The following is a 9,922-nucleotide window of genomic DNA, read 5'->3' as shown; positions in this document are numbered from 1 at the left end:
TCAAATGGCCATCACCCTCCTCCGTAAAAGGTGTGCAAAGCATGTTAGGCTTCGCTAACTTTTACCGCAGGTTTATCCCCGAATTCTCTCGAATAGTCCAGCCCATCACTGCCTTGTTAAAGAAAAACAAACGTTTTGAATGGTCTACCGAGGCGTAACAAGCTTTCCAGGATTTGAAGACTAAATTTATCTCTGCACCAATCTTAAAACACCCTCGCCCCGAACTCCCCTACATCGTGGAAACTGATGCTTCAAGCCTTGCCATGGGGGCAGTTCTATCACAAAAGGACCCGGTAACCAATCAGTTGCATCCCGTGGCATTTTGGTCCCGCAAATTCTCGCCTCCTGAAATCAATTACACGATTACTGACAAGGAACTTCTGGCTATCAAGTCTGCCTTTAAGGCTTGGCGGCATTATCTGCTGGGGGCCCGACACACCGTTACTGTGATTACGGATCACCGAAACCTGCAATATTTGAAAACCGCAAAAGCCCAATCCTCTAGACAACTCCGTTGGGCATTATTCTTTGCCGAGTTTGACTTCATAATTACCTATCGACCTGGTACAAAGAACGGTAAAGCTGATGCCCTTTCTCGGATGGGAGTGAAAGAACACTTGATCAACCCTAAACCTGTACCAATCATTCCCGAACAAAGAATTCTGGGTGTAATCGCCACAGAATCCATAGAGGAAGTTAAGGATAAAGCCAGGCAACTTGTAACTCCAGCAGACATACAGAATTGGCATCTGCAGGGAAAGGACTTTGCAGTAAAGGAAAACTTATTGTATTTCCAAGAACGATTATACCTACCCAGCACAGATTTACAGAAAAAAGTAATCTCTTGTTATCACGATTCTTTAATGGAAGGACATCCCGGTATGGCCAAGACCTCAGAAAAGATCAAGCGCTACTTCTGGTGGCCGTCTTGGAAAAAAGATATCAGAGACTTTATAATGTCCTGTGGAGTATGCGCCCAAAACAAGAGTCAAAAGGAAAGACCAGCAGGCCTCTTACGCCCTATTGACATCCCACCTCGCCCTTGGCATACGCTTTCTATGGACATCACCGATCTACCTCCATGCTCCGGATACAATACGATTCTAGTAATCGTGGACTTATTCTCCAAGATGGCGCATTTCATTCCGCTCAAAGGCTTGCCAACAGCAGCAACTCTGGCCCGAGAATTTCTCGAAAACATCGTCCGACTGCACGGTTTTCCTTCGGTTCTAATTTCGGATCGAGGTAGTCAATTTATTTCTCATTTTTGGCGAAGTTGCTGTCGGTCGGCTCAAATTGATGTGAGACTATCGACCAGTCACCACCCTCAGATCGACGGACAAACCGAGAGGACCAATCAAACTCTGGAACAGTATTTACGCTGCATGCTGCAACAAACTGAAAAAACTTGGAAAGAAATCCTTTGGATAGCCGAATATGCCTACAATAACTCTGTCCATTCGGGAACTGGGAAAACCCCGTTTTTTCTTTTGTACGGCAGTCACCCTCGAACCTCGGAGTTGGATCCCCTCCAAGATCTTGAAACACCAGCAGTAGACTACCTGCATTCTACAATCACCCAAGCCTTTAAGGAAGCTGTTTCTCACCTTCAAAGGGCTAAAGAACAATACAAGAAAGGAGCAGATCAACATCGGAAGGAAGCCCCTCAATATCAAGTAGGGGATCAAGTCTGGTTATCCACCAAATATCTACCTCTAAAAGGGCCACGCACATTCAACCCAAGATACCTTGGTCCCTATTCCATCACTACCATAGTAAACCCAGTAGCGGTCAAGTTGGACTTGCCCCCGCACATGAAGATACATCCGGTCTTCCACGTCTCTCTATTAAAACCCGTGCAACCTCAAACCCGACTAACTAAATCTCCAAAACCTATCCTAGTTGATGGAGAACTCGAGTTTGAAGTCAAAAGCATTCTGGACTCCAAGATCTCCAAATCTAAACTATTTTACCTAATTGACTGAAAAGGCTACGGCCCCCAAGAGAGATCCTGGGAACCTGCTGAATATGTCCACGCTCCTCGCCTAATCAAAAGATTTCACCGAACATTTCCTGACAAGCCAAAACCCCCGGAGAAGCCCGGTTTGGGAGGGGCCTTGAGGGGGGGTACTGTCATGATCTCTGCTTCCAAAAGGTCAGGGTTTTCCCAACTCCCTTGGAAGCAGATCCATAACCCAGGTTCCGAGTGCCAACCAGTCCCAATTGGGACCTTTTGGACCCAGTCCTGGCGCCAGTGGCACCAGGCTCATAAATATGCCCGGTCCCAGCGCTGGAAGCGCCGGGCTCATAATGCTTGGGTGGACTTACCTGCAGCAGACCATGCTGCTTACTTGCCTGCCAGTTGAGCCTCTGATCCTCTTCTGTTTGGAACTACTTTTCCTGTTGGGTGGGGCAGGAGCCACTCCCTAGATTCAGAACACTGGAACTCTTCTGGAAAGCAGGAACTCTTTTCTTACCTAGGCGTGGCTGTGGAAGGAGACACCTAAGCACTACAGGAGGCTATTTAAACCACACCGATGGATGAATCTTGCTTTGCGTTATTCTGCATCCTCTGCAGCAGAACGCTCATCGTGTCTTCTGCATCTGATCCTGGGCCTAAGGAAAAAGGCTTACCATCCTGAATCCAGTCTTCAGCAACACCTATAAAGACAAGAAAGAACAGGTTAGCATTACGGTCTTCAGTGGCAGCTCTTCACTTACCTGGTCCATCGGCTGTCACCAACGCCTCGCGCTGCATTCCGGCATCTGAAAGACAAAGGCTTACCAACTCTTCGTGCGCTCCGGAGGTCTTCACACTGCATTCCGGCATCTGAAAGACAAAAGCTTACCAACTCTTTGCACGCTCCGGAGGCCTTCGGCGCTGCATCCCGCATCTGAAAGACAAAACAAGGTGCGTTTAAAGACATTGGGGAACTTTAATACTCGCGTGCCATTACTCCTTTCCACATCTAACCCAGTGGGTATTCCGGCACCCTGCAGCCGCTCCGAACTTGTACCTGCAAAATAAAAAGACAGTTAGAGCGCATCGTGAAGCAGGCAACAAGCGCTTACTTACGTGCTTCCAGGCGCTTCTATTCATCACACGGGCTCCATCTTCAACTCACTTCAGCCCGTCATCCGCCATCGCCGGAACCCTGCAAAACAAGAAACATCATTACTAAAGACTTTAAAGACATTAGAATTACTCGAAACTTACCGTTCGTGCAGTAAACGACGGACAGCAGTCCTCTGAAGTCAAGAGGCCTGCTCCCCTTATCCAGTGAAGAAACTGGTTACAGCACCCTGCCCCGAGGCAGATGGAGAGCACGGCGTTCACTTACCTAAGGTGAGAGCGTTAACCTTTGGGGTTCTACAGGAGAAGAGAAAGGGAAGAAGAGAGAGACATTCAATAACCCAGTTCCTTAATCCCATATTTTCTATCTGCAGACATCTTACCCTTCGAGTCAGACATACAGTGCACAGAGGTCCAGCCCAAAGAGCCAGCCGTGTGTTACACATCACCTTTGAAGATACGGTATACGCCCAGTCAAGACCGGCGCCTCTACGGAATCAGGTGAGCGTTACACCCGGCGGGCGTGCTGGTCCGGCAGCTTTGTCTCCCCCAGGTCGGCCGCTGGGGATCCGCGGTGGTCCGCTCACACTCCCAGTCTCGCCTATGTTGCTGTGACTGAATGGGCACCCTGCGTCTTCTGCACCACCCACGTGGGTTCTCTCTGATCTCCTCTGGCTCGACTGCCAGTCCCCACACAGACATCGCTGCTGGCGGCCTCAGGTCTGCCCACTCTGCCCCCAAACGCTCCAGTTGGAGTTTTCTTGGGGACCACTCGGTTCGCGGGTCGTCCCCTTTGCTTTTGCTGCCCTGGGGTCTTGTTTTTAACGCTGATTATTGCTCCTTTTTCGGGTGGCCGGGGAGGAGCGCGCTCCTCATGGTGAAGCGGTCACGGGGGGCCATCTTGGAATCTTCTTATGAAGCTTTTTGAAGCCTTCGTCTGCCCTTTCTTGAGTAATCTTTCTTCTTCCTCACTTCTCAATCAATTTTTCATCCTGGACATGGCACAGAGGGGGTGCTGGTCTCCAACGTTGACGATGTGGCTTGGTTGCACAACGTGGGCAGCGTCAGTGCTTATTACTTGACTTATCTGCCGTCTTTGATACTGTTGACCATGGTCATCTGGGCAAGCCTTTCTGGTGCTGTTCTTTCCAGGTTTTCTTTGTTTCTCTATAACCGAATGGTCGATTTCCATCCCCCCTTTTCACTCTGTGCAGTCTGCCTTGAGATGTGGAGTCCCTCAGGTTTCCTCCTTCTTCCAGGTTTTGTTTAACATGTACATGAAACCTCTTACCAAGCTTATCTGCTCTCACGGCTTCCAATGTTAGTCTTAACAGATGACACAGATCCTGGTCCATTTAGATCTCTCTTGTCGAGACAGCAACCAGGTCTAGGGCCTGTCTCGAGGCTGTGGGTGCATGGGTGTGTAATAGCTGGTTCAGGGGAAACAGTTGAGGTGTTGGTGTTGGGCCCTCCTTCCTATGCCTTTTGGACCTCCTCTTTTTGGCCATCTTTAGGGGTAAATATATTGTCTTTTCTGTCTGCGGTATCTCTGATAAGTCCAGTATGTCAAAGGGGATATCTTCAGCTGAAAACCCCATAGTAAGGTTCTTTGTTTACTCCTTTCTCAGTTATGTGCCCTCTGTGGTGTCCTTATTTGTTATGTCCTCCATGGACCAATGCAACACCCTATTTCTGGCACAAACCCTCTACTTCTTATGGCACCTTCCGGTCCTGCAGAACTCTGCAGCCAGAGTAGCCACTTGCACACCTAGTTGTGCTCACATTACTCCATTTATGCACCATCTTCATTGGCTACCCATGGCTAAGCCCATTTCGGGCAAGGCCTAATGTCTAGTTCATCATGCCTTTTATGGAACGGGGGCAGAATATCTACAGGCCAAATTCTGTTTGTACATTCCTGCTCGGCCACACCGCTTGGTAAATGCCTGATGTTAAATACTGACAAAACTGCCTTGTACATATAAATCCATTATACATCCATATAAAAGTGTTGTGTGCAAAATGCATCATAAAGTCAAAGCAGAACCATATTACTTCAAGGCAAATCGTAACTATTGGAAATGCCAGACTAAAGTGCAAAGAGTATAACATTCAAAAATTGCCAGGTGTGCTTGAGAAAAGTGTCAAGTGTTTCTGAGTTCATTCCAGTCTAATCTCATTTTTAATTTTAGGCAGTTGCTTTTCATGTTATTTTAACTCACTGTCCTATAAATCCATATTTTTTGTAACATTGTTAGCTTGGAAATGTTCTTTCTGAGATCTTTAGTTATCTATAGTTTGCCTGTACTTGTTCACGCTACAGCACCATTATGAAAAGCAAATAATGTTATAGATCGATAATTGCGTCACAAACCTCCGGCACTGGCATGCCCCTGCTGAAGGTGTGAAGTCGTGATATCTGTTGAGCCCTTACAGGAAATATTGTGACAAAAGATTGTGAACATTTGCAATAATAAAGTTTACTTTTTCTGTTGTCCAATTCTTGCATGTGCAGTTATGAGAACTGTTTTTCCAAAAATGTTTCACTGTTCGGCTTCTTTTTCTTCCAATCCCCCCGGTAAAGCAGGTTCACTCCATATGGCTCCACCAATTTGATCTTTGGTTTACACGTGTATATGTATTATTTGTTGCTTTAACAGTGTAAGCACTTGGAATAATAAAAACACTACAATTACCCAATTGTCTATTTATTTCTTTAAGCTAATGTGTTTTGTTTTTAACCCCTTAACTGCCAATGCCCCTCCCCATGCCAAGCCCTTTTTTTGGTGGTTTCAGTATGTCGCCATTCAATTCCTTGTAAATTTTTATTTTATGTGATATCTCACCCACATTTGGCCCCCTTTCTTCCCACATGTAGGTGGTCGTAACGCCACCTAGGAATCCTAGTTTGCTGTATGGGGTGAGAGAAAATAACCAAAAAGGGAGCAAATTTTGTGTTTTTTCAGAAAATCCCAATAAAATGATGTACAAAGAAGCCTGTGGTTGTTCCCTTGTAAGAGCTAGGGAGAAATCGTTTGCCGTGCTGAATTTGCCATTTTCCAGGCTTTCAGTAGCAGATTGAGTGGAAACCAAAGAAAAACAAACAATTTTTATAAAGTTACCATCTGAGAGCTATGCAAGTTTACCCCATTTTTTCCCCCCAATAGTCCATGTGTGGACGGAATGGAAGAGGAGGGTAGGAAAGCTGAAAGGGAAGACCAAGGCATACATTTCTGAAAAGAAGACCAAATTCCAAGTTTAGGAAAGGGTGATTTGTGCAGGTCAGGCTACATCTATGTAGGGAAAATGCCCATAGTTTGGGGAAAGATTTAAAAACTAACAGTTAAAAAAAGGTATGTGCTGGACATTGTTGGACCTGTAAGGTAATGGCTTCTGTGAATATTGAGGAAAGCAATGCCCTGCTACATTCCCCTGACTTTTCCAGTTAGGAAATTGCATGTTTTTTGTATTGTTTCACAAAACATCAATACTACAAGCCACAAACTGAGCCATAGTACACTGGACGTTTATGCTGACGGCCTAAACAGACATACTTAGCATGTGTAAATACGGAAAATAAATGTGAGGAAAGTCAAGCATACAATTTTTGATAGAGCACAGGCAGACCTTATGAAGGGTAGGTGACTTGAGCAGGTTACAAAAGCATACAGTGCCTAAATCAGCAAATACATGTCGTTAACATTTGGGAAATGAAAGGGTTGTTTAACAAAGTGCATTAACAAATGTATGAAAATGTTATGAAAACCAAGAGAAAACAACAAATGTTCTAGATCCCCACATGTGTCCCGGTGAAAACTGTACCTAATGTGTGGGTGCACCTACCTGGGTGCAAATGGAAAAGGCTAAACCACTGGTAACCCAAGTGTTTCTGGAGAGCAGACTCCCGTAGGAACTCACAGAGGTCTGAATTGCGCAAATTACCCTAGAGTTTATTACCCAAAAGCCTGTCAAAGTCTGAAATTTAGGGGGGAAAAAACACAATTTTCAGAGTTTCCAACCTGGAAACTACTGAAACATACCGCCAACAACACATTTCCTACCTTCCCACAGGTGTCTGGATGAAAACAGTACCTCATGTGTGGGTGTACTTACCTGGGTGAAAAAGAAAGTGTTGACCGTACCCAAGTCCAACGGCAGTATCAAGGAGCACCAGCAGGGTCTCCATCTGTTCCCTGAGGGGGAATTATGTAATGCTGCCTAGCCAGAGCTCCAGGATGGTCGGGGGTGATTGGCCTTGGACGACTCTACCATGTGGGTCCACCATCCCCAAGCGCAGCTGCACTCCCAGGGAGCCACGGTAGGGTCTCCGACCTTTCCTGGAGGGAGAAGCTGTAACAGGCCAGCCAGAGCTCCAGGATAGTTGGGGGGTAATGTTCCTGGCCTTGGGCAGCTGTCTCCCATATGGAGTGACCATCTCCAAAGTGCAGCGGCTGTCCCAGGGAACCCTGACACGGTCCCCTTCCCTAAGGGAGTGGGACTCTTCCTGGAACCGCTGCTGAACTGCGGGTCGTTCAACCCACATGGGAGACAGCTGCCCAAGGCCGGTTACATCACCTCCAACAATCTTGGAGCTCTGGCTGACCTCTGTTACGGCTTTCCCCCACCAGAGAGCCCTGGCAGTGTGCCAATACCTCCATGAAAGGAAAAGCTGTAATGCAGCTCAGTCAAAACTTCAGGACGGCTGGAGGTGATGTCCCCGGCCTTCGGCGTCTGTCTCCCATGTGAGTCCACCATCCCCAAGTGCAGTGGCAGCCGAAGGGGGCCCGGCAGGGTGCCCTTCACAGAGAGAAATTGTATAATGCAGGTCATACCATAGCTCCAAGATGGTCAGGGGTGCTGTCCCGGGCTTTGGGTGGCTGTCCCTCGTGTGGTTTGACTGTCCACTAACCCAGCAGGGGTTCCAGGGAGCCTCGGCAGGGTCCTTGTCCTTCCCAGAGGGTGAAGCTGTAACGAAACCCAGCCAGAGCTCCAGCACGGTTGGGGGTGCTGTCCCTGGCCTTAGGCATTCGTTTCCCATGTGGGTCTACCGTACTCGAGCACAGCGGCTGTCCCAGGGATCCCTGGCAGGGTCCCTTTCCTTTCCCGGAGGGAGAAGTTGTAATGCAGGTCAGCTAGAGCTCCAGGAAGGTGGGGGTGATGCCCCTGGCCTTGGGTGGCTGTCTCCCATGTGGGTTGACTGTCCCCAAGTCCAGCTGTAGTTCTGGGGAGCCCTGGCAGGGTCTCCATTCCTCCCCGGAGGCAAAATCTGTAACGCAGCACAGCCAGAGGTGCAGCCTGGGCTTGCAGACAGTCAACCCACATGGGAGACAGCCGCTCCCAGGGAAACACCAATGTTTTGCTGGCATGGGGGGAATTTGTGGCCTGACCCTGCATTTGTGTCCCAGCCCACCAAAATACCTCCCAGACTGCCCAATCCCGTAGAATAAAAAAAACTACTCGCATAACGTTGGAGCGCCTTACGTAAAGAAACCTGCAAACAAAACAAAAAACATTAATTACCTATGTTCAGCCCAGCAAAAACAAATCATAACTATCACGCTCTGATCACCGCCCCCTTTCAAGCCATCCCTGGTGGTCTAGTGACCCTCACACCCCAGTAAAAACACATTTGCCCCTTCCTAGGGGCCGATTTTTATTAAGACTATTAGTGACCATAACACAATTTAACTGTATAATTATAGGTTTATGGATTTTGGTCGACTGTCCCCCACGCCGCCTCCCAACTGGTTGAAAATCCCCTGCCCTTTCCCCTCATTTTCTTTACATTTTTTAAACCACCGAAGGTAGATGGTGGGTTGGGGTCAGGCCATATTGGATTGTGTAAAATGGTGGCGGGCGACCTACCCCAAAATCTGACATTAAAAAAACTTCGGTACAAAACATTTGGAAAAAATTCAACTATTTCAGGTTCAATACACATAGATCCATAATTATGCCAACGGCTATGATCACTTTGGTCCAATTAAATGGCTATAATGGTATTAATTCGTTAATAATGGTATCAGTTCATGGTATTAAACCATGAACTGATAACTCTAGTAATATAATAAATGAAAATAAGGCCTACTTTAACAATATAAATACTTTCATGGAATATACATGAAAATATGAAACTGTCAAAATAATTACATATTGAGTACAACAATGAGCTGAGTGACGGCATAAAAAAAAGGAGAGAACTTTGACCATGTTTCTAGGTGGACACATAGGAATGGAGCTACGAGACCGTGGGGGGAGCTGTACCTTCAGAAAGATAATAGCCAGCATATAAGGTATTCCCAGGGCGTCTACCCTATCCACTTTATCCTTTGCCAGGTACCAGTCTGTAATTCAAGACCTGGTAGAGTTTTGAAGAATGAACAACTCTGCATTAGAAGGCCAAAAGATCTGAGGGTATTGTCTTTGATACCACTAAAAGTACATTTGAATACACAGTCTGCACGATGGACTGTGGAAAAGATCTACTTGAGCTTGGGTATGCAATGAAGTTGGCAGATGAGGTTCAAGGTTGGCACAGTTATTGTGCAGCTGCCTGCAGGAGGCACCATTGTGGGGGTCATGCAGCTACCATGACAGCGCTGCTTGACTTCAAGTTGGCAGCTGACAATTTATAACTGATACAAATCGCTAGATCTGAACATGGTGAGTTACTCATAAGAGCCAATCACTTTGTCACGTACAAACAAGGACTTGGGCACATTCATTAACACCCTTCCTTTTCCAGTATCAAAAGGGGCAGGACTATACAGGGAGGCTTTGGTAGAAGGCCTAGTATGGGAGTTTGCAAACAAGTGTTGCAGTAAAGAGAGGAGTAAAAGAGGAAGAAGG

Source organism: Ambystoma mexicanum, chromosome 9 (assembly GCF_040938575.1).
Source record: "Ambystoma mexicanum isolate Mex_15411 chromosome 9, UKY_AmexF1_1, whole genome shotgun sequence".
Lineage (NCBI taxonomy): Eukaryota > Metazoa > Chordata > Amphibia > Caudata > Ambystomatidae > Ambystoma > Ambystoma mexicanum.
The sequence above is the reverse complement of the archived record's forward strand: the minus strand, read 5'-3'. Positions refer to the sequence as shown.